Source organism: Oenanthe melanoleuca, chromosome 2 (assembly GCF_029582105.1).
Source record: "Oenanthe melanoleuca isolate GR-GAL-2019-014 chromosome 2, OMel1.0, whole genome shotgun sequence".
Taxonomy (NCBI): domain Eukaryota; kingdom Metazoa; phylum Chordata; class Aves; order Passeriformes; family Muscicapidae; genus Oenanthe; species Oenanthe melanoleuca.
Genome location: NC_079335.1, coordinates 127310769 through 127332260, shown reverse-complemented (window position 1 = coordinate 127332260; position 21492 = coordinate 127310769). Strand labels below are relative to the sequence as shown.

The 21492-nt window shown below is 37.5% G+C and overlaps 1 protein-coding gene across 1 annotated transcript in view; it reads left to right on the top strand.

The window, feature by feature from the left end:
- ZNF804B (zinc finger protein 804B) overlaps window positions 1-21492 on the top strand; it is a 219785-nt gene that overhangs the window by 65188 nt on the left and 133105 nt on the right. The window lies entirely within an intron of this gene.

Here is a 21492-nt window from a genome sequence, read left to right as displayed (position 1 = left end):
CTCTCTGACTTACAGTATGGAAGACAGCAGCCAGAGGATCATTCAGTGGCCTTAATTAATCAGAATGTCAACCTAGATTATCTAAGAATGCCTTCTGCATTTAAAATGAAAGAAGAGATTAACCTCTAGTAAAATGCAAAAACTTTATTTTAGACACATCTTAAACCATTCTGTTTTGTCTGATACTTCTTTTAATGCCACTGCAGTGTCATACAATGCTGGTGTAGTTTGAGAGAGCAAAATTTGACCTCCCATTTACTGCTTTATAACTCAATTGTAATTCAATTACCACCCTTTGTGTATGGTCTCTGTCATGTTTAATGCTTTAGAGCTGTGTGTGTTAAATTGGTATTCTAGAAATAATGCAATTCTTGTTAGGCTTTTGAGCTAACCCCTTGCAGTAGAGCTCATTTCATATCAACAGGGCAGCAGATTTAATAAGTAGTTCTGACATTGACTAATACATTTTTTCTTTTTTTCCCTCACTAATTTGATGGAGAAAACTACTGTAGCCTTTAAAATCTTGCTCAGCTTTAGCTGGCTTTAAAGGTATGAGTAAACTGTCAAGTCTGGAACCAGAAGGGGGTAAAGAGTTTTCATATTTGACTTGCAAATCAGGAAGACTGAAGAGTGCTTTGAATAAGTATCCAGAATATCTGTGCAACAAAGAAAAGGATAGGCAAGATAAAAAATTAGATCTACTCACAACTGTGTCTAGAGTTCATGGCTGGAATCTGTGGGATTGTAAAGTGTAGTGTGAGTGGAGGAGAGTCATTGAAGCAGAGAAGGGCTGTGAGCCTAGTTTCCCACCCAGCACCTACAGTCTTGTTTTTCCTAGACTGGCTCCTTGGAACTTCAGCAGTCCAGCAAGAGTCAACTGGCAAGAGTGCAGGTTTACTGTGGGACTACAGTCCTTTCAGAGGAAAAGCATCCTGTAGAGCAGAGCACTACCTATGAGTGAGGAGTGAGGCTGATGGTCCCACAGTGCTGAATAATGATCCAAATGTGCACAGAATCATAGAATGGTTTTGGCTGGAAAGGACCCTAATGATCATCTAGTGCCAGCCCCCTCAACATGAGCAAGGACATCACTGGATCAGGATGCTCAAGACCACATCCAACCTGTCTTTGAATGCTTCCAGGGATGGGGGAATATTTATATATGGAACAGATATTAAATTACAAAGTTTCATAAAATGCCCACGTTCGTGTTAAGCTGTGGCTTGGGTGGAAAGATGAAGTTTTTGAGTCTTACTGTGGGGATTTTCTTTTGATGGATAATTTCAATATTTTAAATAAGACCCTAAATAGCAAGAGAACTTGTTAGCTGATTTAATTGGTAATGACTTCCACTGGCTACTTACAGAGTCCTAGTGCATTTCGGGTGGAGTTATAACTCAGGATTACCTTTTTTTTCCTAATAGGTAGATAAGATATTGGATTAGTGGACAGTGTTGATTCTCCTATGACTGCATTATCAATAAGTAGTTCTGGGAGCTTGTCAGAGTATTGTACCTTGGGCATTGTGATCTGGAGAATCCATCAGCTTTATCCTTCCTCCAGCTCATGTGCCCATCTTTTTAAGAATTCTAATGTTAGTGTCCAAAAAAACCAGCAAAGTGATTCAACTTTTTTTTTCTGACCAGATCTAATTCTTTTCTAGCCATGTCTAATTCTACTAAGATTCACTCCTTGATGGCAGCACAGCTTCACAATTGCTTGTGCCAGCACAAAAAGGTGGAAGAACTGGGGATGAGGATGTGGGATCCTTGCAGGGGTGTTGCAGGCTTTGGAACTTCCAGGCATCCTTCTCATGTAAACCTCAAGCCACAAACAGCTGGAAAAAATGCTTTACTGGTGTGGCTTGTTCCTATATGGCCATAGACTTGTCCAGATTCCTCACAGAAAGGAGAATGCTTTTCCATCCTTTCACAGGATGTCTCACAGAACCTTTTCTTATACCCTCAAGGGAGGGAATTCTCACTGCCCAGCTCTGAAGGCTCTGGAGATCACCTAGGTATCCAGAGCAGCCTGGAAGCTGTGATGTGTGGTGTCTCAAAGAACAATTTACATTAAAAATAATATTGAGAGACACCCAAAAACATTACAAACATGATAAAGCAAATGGCAACAAAATTATTGTCTTTGTCATGCTTCCAATACATCAGAACAGAACTGAGACTATATTTAGCTTTAGTCTGGGTATTTTCTGACTGTGGGATTAAACTGTGTATGCAGCAATGTGATGTTCTACAGCACTTGGTATGCTACAGTCTGATTCATTACTATAGAAAAATACCCAGGAGAAAGGATCAAATTCGTTTCTATTTTAATATCTATTTGCATATCCCTGGAATGGAAATGAATACATGTAGATTCACTGCCTTGATTGTAATAAGCTCTTTTTTCATTAGAACTTATACTGTCAGGAAATTGGTGTTATTGATTCCTGGGTATTGTCTCCAGCAGCAGGTAATATGGAATATGTTTAAAACAATATGTTTTCAATTATTAATCCATGAAAATCTAAAAAAAAATTTAAACATTATGATAATTTGTGTTATTAAAATCCTTTCATTTCTAATTGTCTATGCAAGTATAGAATAGATATATAAAAAAGTCAATATGAAAGCTTTTTTCCAGATCTTTTGCTATTCAGCCACAGTACAATAGCTCTTAAGCTGAATTATTGCATATAAGTTTTAGATAACTTTGGGATTTTATCAACAGTATCTGTTTATATCTAAGCTTTTTATTGTACCTTGAAATTCTGAGCACATGTAGGTCCTGTTGCAAACATAAGACTTCTTAACAATGCATTTGGCATAAAAATTCCCATTCATATTATGGTTCTCATGGTTTAACATCTGGCTGAAACAATAGTGTGAAACTCTTTTTAGGGATTAAGAAGCAGCTGATTGTACTAGTGAGTGACAGGTGAAATCAACCAGCCATAGCAAAAAGCAAGTATCATTTCAGTTTGCAATAGGATTTCTTAGGTGGCTTGAGTGGATAGAAGATTCCCTGTGAACTGTAGCCATGATTAGAAATGCTCTTTTAAAAGATAGCAATAGCATGTGTGTTTCAGGTTGTGCTTTCTCTGATGCATCAGCTTTTGGTATAAAATCTTATGTATTTTGACACAGTGATTTGACAGGATTGCAGCTGTGGTACACAGGAAATGACTGAGTGGCCAAACCCTTGAAAATTAAGACATCATGTACACAAATGATTAAAACATTTTAAGGTAGACCTCATTAAATAAAAATTGTTGCTAAACTTTTTCTTCATTGACTTAAATATATCCATTCAAAGAATGTTATTAAGCCATATAGCATCTTAGGAAGTGTTGACTTGATTATTAACCAAGATACTGTAAAACTATAAATGTATACCATGAATTTATGGTATAGAAAACTTATTCTGGTTATAGACAGAAATTCTGTGAGTTTAAAGTTAAATTTTTCAACACTGAAATGCATACACTATTTGTGAATTATCAAAAGGAAATAAGTGGTGGTGAACATGGTAATTTATAATATAATCAACCTTTCAAACCTGCATATGCAAGAATTAAACAGCTTCCCATTAAAAAGGAATGAACAACTATATGCAATTAACCATACTCACAATCTAGTTAAGAAAACCCTGTAGGCCCATATTTACCTTTAATAGGTGTTTAGTTTCATAGTTATTTAGCAGAGAACATAAATGTTCTTTAAAGTATGCCTGTGGATAGTTTTTGTGGTTATTTTTCTCTGTGCAGACTGAAAAAATTCTTCTGGAGTGCAGCTTCTAGGGAATGGTTGCCATGACTGGACCTGCAAAGATCATGCACTGATGGAGTTGGGGACTATGAGAAATATGGGTCAGGTAAGGGGCAAAATTAGACCCCTGAACTTTAAGAAAGCAAGATTTCAGCTCTTCAAGGAGATGATCAGTAAGATTCCCTAGGAGGCTTCCTTCAGGGACAAGGAATCAGAACAGAGCTGGCAGCCCTTTAAGGAAGTCTTCCAAAGAGTATAAGAGCTGGCAAGAAATCAGGCAAGGAAGACAAGAGATGGGCAAGGCTGAGTAGGGACCTGCTGGTCAAAGTAAAGGGAAAGCAGCAAATGCACAGGCAGTTCAAGACAGAATAGGTGGGCTGAGAAGAGAATAGAAGTTGGGTTGTGTAAGGATGGGGTAAGAAAAGCCAAGGCAAAGGTGGAACTAATCCTGGTAAGGGACAAGAATAAAAGGAAAGGCTTCTATACATATGTTAACCAGAAAAGGAAGGTCAGAGAAGGTTTACCTCCCAGTAATGGACACTAGCAAACTGATAACAATGGGTGAGAAGTCTGCCTCTAGCCTTCACTGGCAAACTCTCTTCCCACACCTCTTGAGTGGATGGACAGAGTGGATGGACAGCAGGATGGAGAATGTGGGAACAAAGTTCCCCACACCATAAGTAAAGATCAGGTACATGACCACCTGAACAACATGAACAAATCATGGGAGCCCATGAGATACATCCCAAAATCCTGAGAGAATTGGTTGATGGAGTTCCCAAGCCACTCTCCATGATACTTGAAAAGTTATGGCAGTCAGGTGAAGTCCCAGGTGACTGGAAAAAGGGAAAAGTTGCCATCTTCAAAAAGGGTAGAAAGGAGGACCCTGAGAACAACCAACTTGTCAACCTCACCTTTGTGCCTGGTGAAATCATGTAACAAATCCTCCCAGAAGCTATGCTCAGGGACAAGGAGATTACCCAAAACAGCAGCTCTTGTGGTCCAAAACAATGCTGTGCTCTCGTGGGATCCCACCTGAAGCACTGCACCCTGGTCTGGGATGTCCAGCACAGGAAGGACATGGACCTGTTGGAGCAAGTCCATGGGAGGCCACAAAGATGGTCACAGGGATAAAGCACCTCTCATGACAAAGAACTGAGAGAACTGGGATTGTTTAGCCTGGAAAAGAGAAGGCTATGGGGTGGTCTGATTGTGGCCTTCCAGGACCTGAAGGGAGCTTACAAGAGAGATGGAGGAAGACCATGTACAAGAGGGAGTGACAGGACAAGGGGGAGTGGATTTAAACTGCAAGACAATAGGTTTGAATTAGATATTAGGAAGAAATTCTTTACAATGAGGGTGGTGAGTCACTGGATCAGAGGAGTTGGAACTAGATGATCTTTTGAATTTCCTTGCAACCCAAAACATTCTGTGATTCTATGATTAAAATAATCTGGTCCAACCCCCCTTCCATGGGCAGGGACATGCTCAGAGCCCCATCCCACCTGGCCTTGAACACTTAGAGAAATTACTTCTCTGGGCAACCTGATCCAGTGTCTCATCACCTTCATTGTAAAGAATTTCTTCTCTATGTCTAACATAAACTTATGCTCTTTTGGTTCAAAACCACTGCCCATTGTCACAGCGTTTTTTGCTGCTTCATTTTATTCTTCTGGTTGGACTTAGAAAGGAAGTGCACTATCGTGCTTGCATGTGCTTTCCTTCTGTACAAGTTCCCCATATCTTGGGGATTCTGATTTTCCAAGTCTAGGCTAAAACACCTCCCTGCTTTTGAGAGGAGTTTTAAACCTTGTGGGTTTCAATCACTGGGATCAAAGTTGGACAAATCTAACCTCAGCTGCAAAGTGATCGTGTTAGTGCCTCAAGCTATTCCCATTTGGATGGATAATTGTTAATATTTATCAGACTTCCCTGATCCCAACCCTGACATGTGACTGACATGTGCAATGAGGCACTGAGTGGCACAATTTCTTTGTGAGAACAACTAGAATTCAGAAGGTGTATAAAGAAAGTGTTTCAAATCGTGATAGAAAGCTGAGACCTAATATTTCGGGCAAAAAAATCTCTAATAGGAAGAAAATGCATAAAAAATTAGGTCAAATGAAAAATGGCTTTTTTTTTTTTTTCAGTATAACTGCTAATGAGAAATTAAAGAGGAGGCATTAGATGTAGGACATATTAAATTCCAATTAAGACACCAATGTTGTGTCGTATAGGATAAAAATAACTGGTTAAATGAAAACTAGGAAAAAACATATCCCAGGACCAAATAGGTTCATAAAAAGAAAACCATACATAGAACAGCTACTTATTACTTGTGTCATGGTATTTGAGATAAATGCTCAAATCCTCAGTTAGTGATGAACACTATATGAAATAATGAACAAAAATAATTTAAGCTTTCAGATATTTATATCTGCTGGTTTCCAGTGTGTCTCAGTCATCACTAATCCATGTGACTGATACCTTGCTGAACATCTTTTTATCACAGTTCTCTGGTTGTTCAGCTATATATGGGAATATAGCAGTACCACATATAAGTACTTACATATATATATATATCTAGATATAAACACACACATATATATATATATTTGTATGCATGTGTAGCAGAATATTTCTGGTGGCTGAAAGGGAAAAAACCTTTAAGGAGAAATAAAATGTGGGGAGTAAAGAAGAGCTACAGATGAGGTAGAGGAACCTGAAACACAGAATAAAGATAGAGACAGTTAATACTTAAAAGCATAAAAACTTTACCTGGAAAACACAAGTTTTACTTACTGTAGACCAAGTGCTTCTGTTTGCCAATTTTTAAACTGGAAATATTTAGTGACAACTTTGGAACAGTTCTTTGAATATTACTTACTAAAAAAAAAAGGAACAAGTTCTTAATGTCTTGTTCATAAAAAACATTTCTCCAAGAAATTGTCAGAGCACAGAGCATGAAGGAAGATGGCTAATGAGTCAGGTGAGTAAGAATATAGAAGTGCTGTTAGAGAGACACAGAGAACAAGATCATAAAACAGGCAAGAGAAAGGAGAAAATAAGAAAAGTAAAAGAAAATGAGATAAGAGAAACAGGGAAATATAAACAGACAAATGATGCAGAAAAGGAGATTGAACATGGAAAATTAAGGAAGGATTAGGGAAAGGACAAAACTCATCTTCTTAGCTGGTTTATTTTATTTAGACTATTCACAATTTTTCTAAGCTGCCTTCCTAGTCTGCTTTCAGGAACTGATTTATTGTAGAGTGTGGTACTTTCAACATTCTTTCTATTCACTCTCCCAGCAGCAAATGCTTCTAAAAATGCTTCACCTCTAAAGATCCACTGCACTAAAGGCTAGGCTGTTCCTCTGAAATGGGCCATGATATCAGGACTGAACAAAGCTGTACAGAAAAATGCTCACCCCTGCGGTCTGTGGTCTGCTTGAGATATGTTAGCTTGTAAAATTTGCATGTAGCACAGAAACTGCAAGAATTTCCTGTTCTTCTGTAATAGGAATAAGGTTGTCGAGAAAAATAAAGCAGAATAAGTGAAAATTGTGTTGTTTTCTCCTGTGAAAATGTTAGGTCAGTCAAAAATATTTGCCATTTATAAAAACTTCTTCACACTTCCATTAGTTCAAACTTCACGTTGGGTTGCACAGGATCTACCCTGTGGCATTTACACTCTGTGAAATATGAAGAAATGTCTTGCCCTCAGCCTCCCACTGTGCTGTCACTTAGCCTTTATGAGGTTAGCAAATTCAGTGTTTCTGAATTATAAATAATCCTCCTGGCTCTGTAAGGTCTTCTGGATGCTTATTGTCAACAACTTTCTTAGAAGGGTGTATTCAATTCCTGCCTTGCCACTTCATCTTCCCTGCCTTAAAAGCTTTCTTTGGAGTGACATCACATTTCAGATTTAAGTCTGATCAATTTGATACTGTTTGATCTGTGTATTCCATGGTTGCCTGTACTTTGTCATGGTCCCCTGTACCTCCCCTTTTGTCTTGCCTTTATGAAGTCTTGAAATTTTCACTACCATCTGAATAGAATTTTTCAAAGCTATACTCTTGAAAATGGGGTATTTTTTATTCCGTGTTACCTCTTATTCCCCCCCTCACCTTACTTTTGCCCTCTCATCTTTCAACTTTTTCCTGAATCCCATTTTTTTTTTATTCAGCTGCAAGGCCCTCAAGCCTTCCCTCTTTGTATCACAGACATATATTATCTCATTTATCATGCACAGATATCGAAATTCCAGTAAATTGCAGTCCTGTATTTAATCTGCTGCCTTTAATTTGTGCATGGAAGCCAGCTTGAAATGTGTCAGGCAGTGTGTTGTCTGCTCTCAGTTTGTAGCTCATTAAGGCTCTCCCTCCTTCTTTAGATATGCTACTGCCACATCTTTTCACAGGATACAAATGTCAGATTCATTTGTCTTTTCCTAATGGATTCTCAGTGTATTTTCATTGCAAATTTTGGATTCCAGAGCTTTATGTATCTTGAACAGCCAGGCCAACTGGTTAAGAGCCAGAAGGTCTCTTAGAAATGGTCTAGTTCTGGAAAGGAGCTGAGCATTTTCAGGCTGTGCCTATTAATGGTACTGTAGCTATGGCTCTCAGGACATGTGGACATGTGTGTCAACCTGTCAAGTGTTGCAGAATGTTGGTTTGAGCTTCTAAACCACTTTTGATCAGATAAATCAAATGTTCTACAAGGTATTGTGCTTAGCTGGGACATTGTTGATGGGTCAGGACTCAGTAGCTCGAGGCGCAGCAGAAACTCTGCTTGGATATCTGACATGTGAAGATGGGGGTAAAGAGATCTAGAAAAGCACCAGGAGACAAGAGAGGATGGTGAGCAACATGAGAAACAGCAGCATGGGGAGGAAACCTCAACAGAAGTACAAAATGCATACATAACAAAGGACAAACTAAACTACTCAGCTTTCATCTGGCAAAACTCTTCTGAGAAACTCCTGATGCAAATAAGATACAGATCTATCACAGGCAACTATTTCTTTTTTTAACATAATATCTAGAATACCATGAAAACATATTGTTGGAGCCGCAACATACAAACTATAAAACCTATTAAAAAAAAAAAAAAAAAAAGCCTTACATTTTTTCCACATTAGTGGAGAGAAAAGATATGTGAGGAATACTTGGATGCCCTTGAAAGTTTTGATTGCCAGCTAGACAGTTAGAGGGAAAGAGCAGAAGGGACTGCCTCTCTGGTATCTCTGACAGACACAGACCTGTCTCATGTAAAGCTAACACACCCAAAATTTCATAAGGACCTTGCTGATTTAGATAGATGGCTGAAAGAGCTTTTGTATATCTTTCCCAGATACACAATTATTCTAAGGGCCAGATGTGAGAAGGGATGTATGTTGCTACACATGTAAAAGAAGTAATTAATATTCTTGAGAAATAGTATCTTGATGGCAATAGGATATTATGCAGTCACTTACATTGCCTTTTACAAGTGCTGCAGGAAATTCCAGATTTTTTCTCTTTGTTCACCTAGAAATTTAATTATTTACTGGAAACCTACAATCATGCTATAGTTTTCTATTTGCAAATGTTTCAAACTGGGGGAAAAGAAGCATGATCAGGGATTTGCATTTTTTAAGGTCACCTTTTCTGTTCCAGACCTGTAATTGTTCATCATTCCTAATTATAGACTATAAATTATATGAGTAACTGCCTATTTTATTCACAAAAACACATGTTCTGTTCAATTGAATTGCACATTTTTGGGACTGTAACCCCAAAACGATAAATGAATGTTAATTTTTCGTGCTCAATAACTTATTTCCCTTTTTGAGCTTTTGATTCTCTTAAATAAATATTCGTGTAGTCTATACTGAAGCTTTTACTTCAATGTGAGACATTCTCTATTAACTGTGCAGAAGATACATTCCTTGAAAGACCTTTACCTTAAATTCCTGTGTTTTGAGCTGTGTGTAGGAACGAGAGAATTTTTTCTTCTAAAACTTCATCTAAAATTGCAGCATTTTGAGATTTCTGATGGCACTTCAGATCAACATGATATGGGTTTTAAAAATCCATTTCAGAGCAACAAGATTACCCTGAAAATTTACTTTAGGTTTAAAGCTATAGCTTTTCCTTTGATCTCTTCCAAGTATCTGAGACTCAGTGTATGAGAAAGCACAGATGCTGCTTGAATGTTTTTGAAGTTAAATACTGAGTGGATAAACCAAGTTGTGGCACTAAAATTAACAGTGTAATATACTTTTAAATAAACTGAGCTATCAAACTGCTTTCTTGTTAAATTGGGCTAGTCTAGAAAAAATGAAACATCATACAATTTTCATCAGGGAGCAATGAGGGAAAAGACACATATCTTTCCCTGAAAGTAGCTGTTAATTATTTTGTCTCTTTATAGTATGTTTATAAAATGTTCTCTGGGCAAATGAGAGCTCTCTTTGAACTGACCTGAATTTGTGCAATTGCCAAGATAAATCTAATTATTATTGGCAGGAGAGTTTATCTCAGTTTATTAGCTTGAATTTGGAGTTGCACTACAGTGGTTACATGGACAAGAAATTCAGAAAAAGTAATGGTTGCACTGCATGGATGGCACTTATGTCTCTCCAACATGTAAATACATCTAAATGTGTGCTTAAACACTGCCCAGCTTTTAGGAAAGTAGGATACACAAGATGTGGTTTAGGTCAAAGTTTTGACTGGGTTACAAAGAAAAGCATCATAATTCTCCAAATGACATATAACTTTTGAATGGAATTCATTGCACAAATCTGTCATATTTAACATTACCATATGAGATTGACAGAAGGAATGGGTTTGGGTAATAAATGTTAAAAAAGATATTGCTCTAATTGCACTATTAATTAGTGCTAATGCATTTATTAAATAAATTCAGTAACATAATGGTGATGAAAATTAAGAAAAATAGTTATGATTGTTTTCATTTGTGTGACCTCATTTGCTTTCTCTAATGCTGAAGTCTAGAGAATGATACAGGGAATCTCACCAATAAACCTACACAGAAATGATGACAGAATTTTGTGTGTCTTTATATTAAAATTATTTTGTTTTTGAAGCCCTGAATCCCCAGCAGTGAGAAAATAATACAAAATTTAGCACTCTGCCATTATTTGCTATGGCAAACAGCCACAGTTCCACATTTGTATGTCTGTAATACTGAAATGTCAGCTTAGATGTTTTCTTTTCTGCCCTATGTTCCTTGAATATTAAAAATATTGGTATTAATATACTGGCCTCACTAAATGTGCCATATTTTTCAGTTAAAATGAGTCACTGACTTTTATACACTGGACATCATATAGCTCTAGAGATCAATTTATATGACAAATTAGCTGTCATTCAAGTAAAATAAATCTTGCCAGAGATGCCTTCCATGCTCTTGTCCATGTTGACAAGTAATATGACAGAGATGACAGATAATGTGGGTTCCCATTAGATTTGGGTGATGTAGTTGTATCTTATCTTTCAACTTTCTTCCATAATTTTATCCTGTATTCAAATCAGGTTATACTGTCTCCTCTGTCTGGCTGCAGTCCCTGACTCCAAGAGTTACTGTCTGAAGTCAAGAATTGCTGGCAGCTCTTAGCCAAAACCTAACCTTGATGGTAAAATTGCACCTGGCTTTACCCAAGGCATGGGAGGAGCAGCCCTGAGCTCCCATGGGTCAGAAAGGCACTTAGTGAGGGAAGATTGCAGTCAGACAATTCTGCTCTTGGTGAAAGAAATGGTGAAGTGTGGCTGCAGCTGCCCCATGGCTTCCAGACTCTCTTCAGAGAATAGAGCTTTGCTGAACATCCTTGCTTGGATTATATTTCTCTTTTCATAGTGAATTTCACTCAACAATGTTAAATGGTGTGAGAGTGAGAGCACTGGGAAAATATGTTCTTTAACAGGCAGAAATCATTGGTCAGATAGAAAGATCCCTTCTCTATCAGCACAGTACAGGAATCAGCAGGGAACAGACCTGTCTCTAGCAGTGGTAGGAAGTCTGATGCCAGAGATTTCCATTATGATGATACAATTGAAGCATGGCCAGAAATTTCTCAAACCTGGCTTTGATGCATCTGGTTTACCTGGATAGGAGAAGAAATGGCCAGGACTCAATTTGAAGATAAACAGCTTCTCTGAAGTGGTACAAAACATCAATTAAAACTATTTATCTTCAGGAAAGATGAATAAAATATCAAATAATGTAAGGTATAGGCTAGAAGAAGAAGCTGAAATACTAGAACAAACAATGAAGTGGATGGTCTGAAAGTTTTTAAAGGAGATTAATGCAGAAAGGCAGTATGGATTCATAAAAATAAATCATGTCAAGCTAACTTGATTTCTGCCTTTGATGAGATAATAAGCTTCATAGAAAAGAGGAATAAAAAGGACATATCTCTTGACTTCAGCAGAGCATTTGACATTACTCCACATCAGAAAAAAGCAATGTAGTTAATGCTTTTGAAATTGTTAGACAGATGGCTGACTAACCACAATTGAAGAGTAATTATTAATGCAGTTCAGGCAAACTGCAAAGTGCATTCAAGGATTGGTGCTTTATCTAGCATTAAACAGATACAGATGTTCACCATATCCACACAGAAATGGCTGTAGAATGTGCTGGTACCAGCCAGAGATTTTATGTCCCACTGTGTGTCCAGTTTCAATCTGTCCAGCACCATGCTACTCGAGATGGCAGATTACAGCAGAGACAGTGGCAGGCAGGTTGGTGAGGCAGAACTGATTAATTATTAATGTAATTGCTAAGCAATCTTTTCTAGGCTGCAGGAGACTACAGTACACTTTATTGTAGCTTTCCTAGCAGCAGTTTTAAATCAGTTTCTGTTTTGCCTAACTCACTTTATTCTGCCCTTCTGCCTTGTTCATTATCTCAGACCCATGAGTTCCCATAAGTTCTTTCCTTGCTGTACGAACAATTATTGCAATTCATACTTGATTTTTCAATAATGTACTGTATTCTTCTGTCCTGACTTTGTTTCCAAATTGGCCCCTCAAAGTTCTTGTGTCCCATGAATTCATGCCATTAGTGGTATGGGAGCCTCCTGCTGCTTCAGCATGCCTTGTGCTCATGTCTTTCCACTGCCTTCCCTGCACCATCTGTGGTACTCCTGAGCCTCCTCCAGGGGTTCAGTCCCCATGAAGCTCCAGCAAGCCTCCCAAGTCAGCTCCACCACCACACTGCAATGCTTTGGATTAGAGGAGAGATGCTCCGATGTGCTGTTCTGCTTGTTCAGCTGCAGCATCTCTCATCTGAGCCTGGCCCATGGCTTGAAAAATGCTTTGTCCAGCTAAATAGAAACATAAAAGTGTTTTTATTTGCTGTACTGGGTTACTTTGCAGAGGATGTTAAAGGATATAGAGCTGGTTTCCACAACCATGTCGTGGGTCAGTTGCACTGTCCAACAAAGTTTCTTTTCATTTCAGTGTGATCACTTTAGGTTGTGATCTCCCCTGTTACCTCTCACTGTTACCAAGCCTTTAGGTCCAGGACAATTATTCCTCTGGTACCCCATGTATTTTTCATTGTAAGTCAATTTGCCATTTTCTTCTCATATAACTTACTACTTGTGCACTGTCACTCTTAAAACATCTCGGTCAGTTAAAGGTAGGAAGTTTTAGTCCTCATCAATGGACACTTTTCTCTAGGAAAACACAATTAATAAGGTCAAACATCAAAGCTTGGTGTCATAAGCCTCTCTTTATTGTTTGTTTTTATGTTTTTATTGTAGTTAAACAGTTTTCCTCAGTAATACCATACTGCAATATTGTTTTACCTTTTGTGTTCTCCTTCAACTTTTGTTATTTCCTGCATCTCAGCTGTAAATTCATTAAAATGACTGGGTATACAGGGAAAGAGTTTTGTATTTTTTTTCCCCTAAGGAGTCTTTTTTGTGTTATTGCCCTCCCAAAGATCCAATTTACATGCTTAAGGTACAGCATTTGATTTTGATTGGAACAATTGATTCACATGAATTCTGAGATAAATAGCTGGCTGCCTGAGTTGGAGAAAGGCATTGAAAATTCAGTTCAATACACCCCAGTGTACCTTTGCATGTATGCAGATATCAGAGGTGTCTGCAGGAATGATGTGATGCTCAGCAGATGCACTAAACAGCTGCTCTGCAGAGGTGAAGGGGGCAAACACTTTGTACATGTGGCTGTGAACTGAAAACAGATATTAAAACATAATCTATACATTTAAGACAAGCCTGTAGGCACAATATCCTTTTGGTTCAGGACCAGAACTTACTTGTATTCTGATAACATGTCAAATATAATTTTGTATTCCTGGTATCACTTGAAGAAATATTTATCTCTTGGATAAGATTTGAGGAGAATAATTTTTTACATGCGTTAAAAATCAAAAGTCTTCCCATGTTCTCTTAGAATATTGTCTTATAATCAGCAACATGGTGATATTTATATAATGAATTATTTAATGTTTTTTATTTCAAGATTTCCAGTACTTTGTGCAAGAGTATTTCCATTGATTGATGGAATTTCATTATGTTTTGTCAAGAAATTCTCATTGCTGAATGTTGATTCTTCTGCCAGCAATGCCTTTGAGATTCTGCCCCCTGAAAAAGATTTATGGAATTGCATTAAACTATAAAACTTGGTTTGTGCACTAGCTAGTTTAAACTATTTTAAACTGAATTTTGGGATTGAAAAGGGGTTAAAATTTCATATAGTATTATTGTGTTCATTCTTTCCCTTCACTTTTCCAGAATTTACAGGCCTCTATTCTCTTGCCTGAAGCACACACCTTCTATCTGGTGTTTACTGTATCATTCTGTTTAGCAGTATTCTTAAACAAGCATTTGATAAAACTCACAATTTTTTGTCTTTTGATGATGAAGTCTTTCCCAAATAAGAAAATCTTGTTAAGGGAAAATGCTTAATATTTCACCAGCTGTGCTGGCATCACTCAAGAAAAGCTTTTGTTGCCTAAACCAAATTCAACTATCTAGATGAAGTGCTAAAGTAAACAATTGCTTCCTGGGATATTGGCTGATTACCACTTTCAGAATTTGTCACTTGTCAAAGTAGCTTGATTGACAGACCTGATACTTAAATAGCACTTAAACATCTTATGTCCAAAATTCTGCAATGCTCACATATCAAACTGCCCTATACCAAAGAATCAATTTCTGTCTTCACTTTGTACTTGAGATCATATTGTTGATTTTATTCACTGACTGTCTAGTAACAAATAAAGAATGGGAGTTGTAATGTAGTAAGAACTGTGTTTTAAATGCTTCTTGAAAGTTTAATTTACCTTAACTCAAATTCATTTATCGAAAATCTGGGAATGCTCAGACCTTTTAAATAGATTGAACTGTCATTCATGTGGTAGTTGGAATTGAGCTTCACGTTTTCTGCTCACATGCAAGTAACCACTGAATGAACAACATTATTTTGTGATGTAGTAGTGCCAGTATTACAAAGGAAAATGAAATTCTTGTTATGTTAAATATTAAAATATTTATTAAAATAATCTGTAATTTCAAAGAAGCATGCTAAAAGTTTAAATTTTTTTTGTAACAGGATAAATAAAAACATGGAAGCTTAGATGATGTTATTACTTAGATTAATACAACCAATTTGATAATGTGTGTTAGATAAATTCTGGTGAGAAAGACATTATTAAGGGCTCTTTGTAAAATAGACCATATAAGACCATTTCTATTAGGAAAGTTCATAAAATTTTCACTTTAATTATTATAGTTTATTTTAAACGGTTAGTCTACCATATATTATTTTTGCATATAACAAATAAGTAAAACATTCTAAGAAAAAGACAGCAAAAAAGTACTTTGTGTTTCATCTCAGAAAAAAGAAGAGGTGCTCAATATCTTTTTCTGTAATCCCTTTGTCCAGCTAGTGACAGTACTGTAGTATTGTCAACATTCCTGTGAGCTAGTTCTCTCTCTGTGTTTGAAAAGTGAAAGGAGCAGAACTCCTAATCCAGGTTCCCCATGCAGGAGAGCTCAGGGAAGGGTGAGAGCTGGGGATGTGGAGGCTCCTTTGGCTCATCCCACCAAACTGCAGTGAAGCAGGAGCAGGGCAGCCACCTGCAGCTTCAGACATGGGTTGCAGTCCTTACCCCTGCTCCACACACAGACACTGATGACAGGGACACCTGAGGATGGAAAGGGAAGCCTGGCCAGAGAGAAGACTGAATTGTGCCCAAGGTGGCTGAGGGACTTGCCCAAGAGAGGTGTGGGTTTGCTGGCCACAGATGGCAGCTGGTGGGACCAGAGCCAGAGCTTGAGCACCTTCTCACAGTGCCTCCTTCCCATACCAAACTCTCCTCTACACACTTCTCCAGGGCCCTCTTCCTGCCTGGACTTTCCATCCTTGCTTCTTCTCCTGTTGTAGACAGGACAAAGTAAGAACTGTTGGACCACTTGAGAAGCATGATTTTATTTCTATTATATTACATTTCCTTATTCTCTCTTAAAGAAAACCTTAATGGCAATCACTGGCTATGATTTGAGCCTCTTCTTCTCTCTAGTAGAGAAATGGGAGAAACTTCCTAGGGAATGTTTTTTTTTTTTTTTTTTTTTTTTTTTTTCCTTTTCACTTGTGACTACATTAATTTTATATTTTCATCTGATTTAGTTCCATGCTTCTTAATGCCAAACTACACTGCCTGACCTGTACTGAGAAGTTGATCTCTTCCTGGATTTTATAAACTACACTCTGTATCATCCATTTTGCAACATTCAATTTTGTTTGGTGACTGGTGCTTTTCCATCTTAGTCGCAGTACCTGTACTGTCATTTATTTTTATCACTTATTCTTTTTTTTTTTTTTACAGAATGATGTATGTGGGTGATTTTGTTTTAATATCAAGTCAGAGCACTGCAGTCACTGTTCAACCTACAAGTATCTTGCTTCCCTTTATTTGAAGAAATGAAAGGTGCTGAATGCAGATATATGTGTTTGATAACATCTTTGCTGTCTGTACATACAGTTAGAAAAAATCTGCTGCCTATGTTATTGTAATTTTTTATTTCCCAGTAATTGCATTCCAGATGTATGTATTATGACCACAGCCAAAGCTGGAACCATTTTCATTAATCTCTCTTTTAACTGTACATTATCTTAGCCTGCAGTACATATATACAGGTATCCCTAAAGCTTTGAAGAAATGAGACCTTTGCTTCCAGTTTTTGGGTTCTGCACTACAGCTTGCAGCACAGACAAGAGGAGAACATTTAAAATCAAAGCTATGAATGTAAGGATTTGGAAGCAAAAAATATTTTTTAAAATAATTTAATGAAAATGGCGATGTGTGGTCCAGTTTCCGTATATTGGGAAATAAGATAGAAATATATAATCTTACAATTTCATCTGTCTGTGCACCCATTCCTGGTTTCCAAAGGCACCTCACATTCTGGCAATTTGTTCTCTTAGTAGAACAGAGCCACTGCTGGAGAAAAAGCACAGGAAGTGAGAACATTGGGCCATGAAGGTTTGAGAGCCAAGTCAAACACACAATGTCAGATATTGCTTAAGGCTACCTGCTCTCTGTGAATCCTGTTTTCCAATAGGGGTTTAAGGGTCTAATCTAACATCTGCACGGCTGTACACCATGTCTACATCAGCCAGAAGTTAAACCAATGGAAGTGCATTAGTGGAGTAAAGCTACTGGTGCTACAGACACAATATCCACACTACAAAAATATCAGGAATTTTAAAGGAAGAAAGCTGTGGTCTGGTTGAGTGGGTGTTTTCATCCACCAGAGGCTGGAGTGCAATGCAGGCACTCCTGCAATGTGTCTTCAAGTCCATGTGCTTTGAGACTCAGTGAACCTAAGCTCATTCTGTGACCAAATCTGTTTCAAAAGTGCATTCCTGAACAGAATGAAAATTTTAATGCAGATGCACAGTATGAAATCTTCTACTAGGTCATGAACCTCATAAAGTTTTAGGGCTAATGACATCCCACTGTTTGAGGTGAAAGGTGTAGTCTATAATATAGAAGAAATTGAGACTATACCTTAAATCATGCCACCTCTTGAGTTTCAAGAGCACTTTAGAAGCTGTACAGTTTATAAGATGCATTTTGTATTGTGCTATATTTTAAGGCCTCATCCATTTCTCCATGGGTGATTTTTAAGCAGGAGCAGTAATTATGCTAAAGTGCTAGAAGTATTTGAATCACACAGTAGACATTTTCATGTTTTTATGCAAATACAGATCACAGCCTATCTCTATAATTTAGAAAACTGTTTTCTTTGCCAAAGTGGTTTGGAAATCTGTGACTCCTAATGGTACATTTTTTCTGTAATTTGCATTGAGTGTGTATGGCATCTTTAGACTGTAGAAAAAAGGAAACACAACACTGAGGGCTACCTGAAAAGCTGCTCATCTGTGCACATATTCACATCAGAAGCGTGCCCATCCCCTTGTCTCTGGTAGGGGAAGGCATAGAGCTCATTCCTCTCACACAGGAACTAACACTGTTGTTGCTCTAGTATTGTTTTGTTTAGAGTGCAAATGTGTTGTATTTACAGGTGATCTCTCACCAGCCATTCAGACCAAGTAGCTTTAATTTCCAAAGTGGTCTATAAGAAACTGGCTGGGACATATCCCTCTTTCCTTGTACCACAGCCACTCTCACAGGCAGTACTGGGATTTTCTTCTATTCCTACTAAAGGGGTGAGGATGATGGAAGGTCAATCATCTAGTTCAGTCTGTGAAATGCACAATTTAAAGGCTGGAGCAGTGTTGGCAGGGCATAGGGTTGTTCAGACCTGTAAAGCACACGGAGGGGATGTGTCAGTTCACACATTAAGCCACAGCAAGTGCTTGCTCCTGTGGCCCTGTGCTCAGTGCTAGCTCAGATACCAGCTTGAATTCCTGTGCCAAAGAGAAATTGTGTAGGGTCCTGGAAGAAAAGCTGGGGGCACATGTGTCAGGTAATAAGTAGAGTTCTGCCTTGGACCCATTTGATCTAAAATGTTTGGGATGAACCATGTGATTTTTTGGGAAGCTGGTGAGCCTGGATCTGTAGGGGTTCAGTTTGGTTCTACACCTCACATGCACATGATGAAGATGAGGAACATGAAGCATCCTTTGGGAAGACATGTTAGTTGCATGGTAGATGTTTGAGACTTGCTAATGAATAGCTTTTGAGCCCATGTCAAATTTAAGAATTCTCTTCTGGCCAGTGCCAGATTTAGATGAGCTCAGGAGGTGTTTCCCCCTACTCATCAGTGAGTTGGTATGTATTGTGATGTAGTTGCTCTTTTACTTCAGAGCATTTTTATCCCTGCTATGAAAAGTTTGAGTGTGGGAGGGCTTCTTGTACCCTATTCCAGTTTTATATCTAATTATGGACATTTGCACTTGGGGTGCAGGGTGTGCTATGGTCCTTTATATTTCAGCAGTGTAATTGTTGATGAAAATGCATTCTACCTTACCCTTGGGATTCTGTCTTTCCTCACACTGCTAGCCAGTGCTGCTGTTTGTATCCTGCCTTTTTTAATTTATAGCTAAAAATAATAATAATGTGAGTGTTATCTGCCAAATATTAACATTGCACAATTCCATCCAATAACTGCAAATTTAGATATGGTTGAATGCTAACTTGATTGCTTTAGATACTCAGATCCTTGAACCTCCAAAGTTGTGGGATTTTTTCCACCCATGACCTTGAGGCTTGAAAGGATGTTGAGAATATTTTTCATGCTGTTAGGAGAAGGCTTTCTGAAGATTTTTCAAGTTTTTTCATTTTCAAGTTTTTATGCCAGATTACTTTTTGGAAGTCTTGTCTACGTTGACCAGTCTGAGTGTTTATTTCCAGTGCTGATCTGTTACAGAATAAGGCACAGACAAGCTTGATAAGTTCTTCCAGCTTTAAAGTTTTATTTTCCAGCCTGTGTCTTAATCTTCTGCATGATTGATTGATTTCACATGTCTTGACCAGCATTTCCAGCCACTTCAGAAGTAGAATAATTGAAACAGGACTGAATAATTTTAATTTATACACACCTTTGCTAAATAGACTTTTGGTTTGTATCTGGTACACTTTGGATAATGTTGACTAATTTTTTTTGTTGTTTAGCTATGTCAAGCAGATAAAGGCTTGGTAAGATGTATGCACAATATAACAGGCTTCTAAATTCTTAGGCTAAAATCTGTAAAACTCTTTTATTTTGTAAAAGAGTAACCCACTTTGGTGATAAAAGTGACTTGGAGATAGCTCCAGATTCTTTTGCAATGTTATTGCCAAAGACGATTTTTAGCTTCTAAGGTGACTAAATAATGTTGGAAAACTCTTAAGAAAATTATTTTGGAATTTTCTCTTTGGTGATCACATTATGCAGTGAAAAGGCAAGGCTCTTTTTTCTCTCTTTGGGAGAAATAATAATAATTGATGGTCCTTAATTATATCCCTTCATTCTGGCAATGTAGCTTTTAAATAGGGAAAACAATCCTATTCTGGTTCATTTGACTTTCAGACTTTTCTGATTCAGTCCTGAAATATATGAAAAGGACAATGTAGTGAATAGGACTGTGTAGAGTGAACATAACTAGACATTTTTTCCCCAGGTATTCAAATTTGGGTCATGTGAAATGTTTTTAAAATGTACACTTCTGCAAATTATTTGAAAACCCCATGTATTTTTTAAACACATTTTCTAATTTAAATGCTTGACTTACATTGTTAAGAAATAATTTATATTTTAAAAATAACTGCTGAATAATGTTGACATGCACCAGAAAATATAAACATCCAAAATGGTGTGATTTGGGTAGAGCAAAATATTTCCTTTGGACTGGTTATGTTTTAACATTATCAGCTAATCAAAACTGTACTCATTTGTCAACCAGAAACAATATTTTGTTATTTTCCTCTGGTATTCAAAGGGCTGTTGTTCAATTCCTGTTTAAAGAATATATCAGAGTGCCTTTGAACAAGCCATATAATTTATCTTCATTACTTTTTCCTTTCTTTTTTAAGAGGGAATATATCAAAAATCTGTAACTGCCAAGACTCTTGAACATAGTAATCTGTTAATTCTGTTAATATTTTAAGATTCTTATATAGCAAATCATACAATGGTATATAATACCCAAGAAATGCTTTACTCTGCCAAAATTGCAACCTATGCTATCTAAGTGGGGTAAGGAAAATGATGAAATGTACTTGTTTATTTGGTTTTCAGTCAGATTACATTACCTCTAGGAGAAATGGAGTTGCAGACTGATATGTGAAGAGAAGAAAGGTGGTAGCAATGCACAGGTACATTGTTTTAATGTCAGTGAGCTACACTCTGCTCTTCCTCCTAGAGCAGATCTTCAAGTGCTTTATTTCACAGCCAATACAGGGCCTGATATTGCTCTTATTGGAACTACTTTTTATTGGATGAGATGCAGATAATCCAGAAGATTTTAACCTGATGTTCACCCTTTGGTATCAGCACACTGCCATTTCTTCTGCTCTTCCTTTCCCAGTACCTAGAGGAGGCTCTGAAATCACCTGACAAAGTTCTGGAAGTTGTGATCATGGTGAGAAGTGTCCTGGGAGGCTGCCACTCCTCCTTGGTTATGTCTCAGACCCTTCAGCACCATCTCTGGCTTTTGTAGAATATTAATATGCTCCAAAGGGCCTCTTTTGTTAATGTATTCAGGGAACACACATGACATATCTTCCTT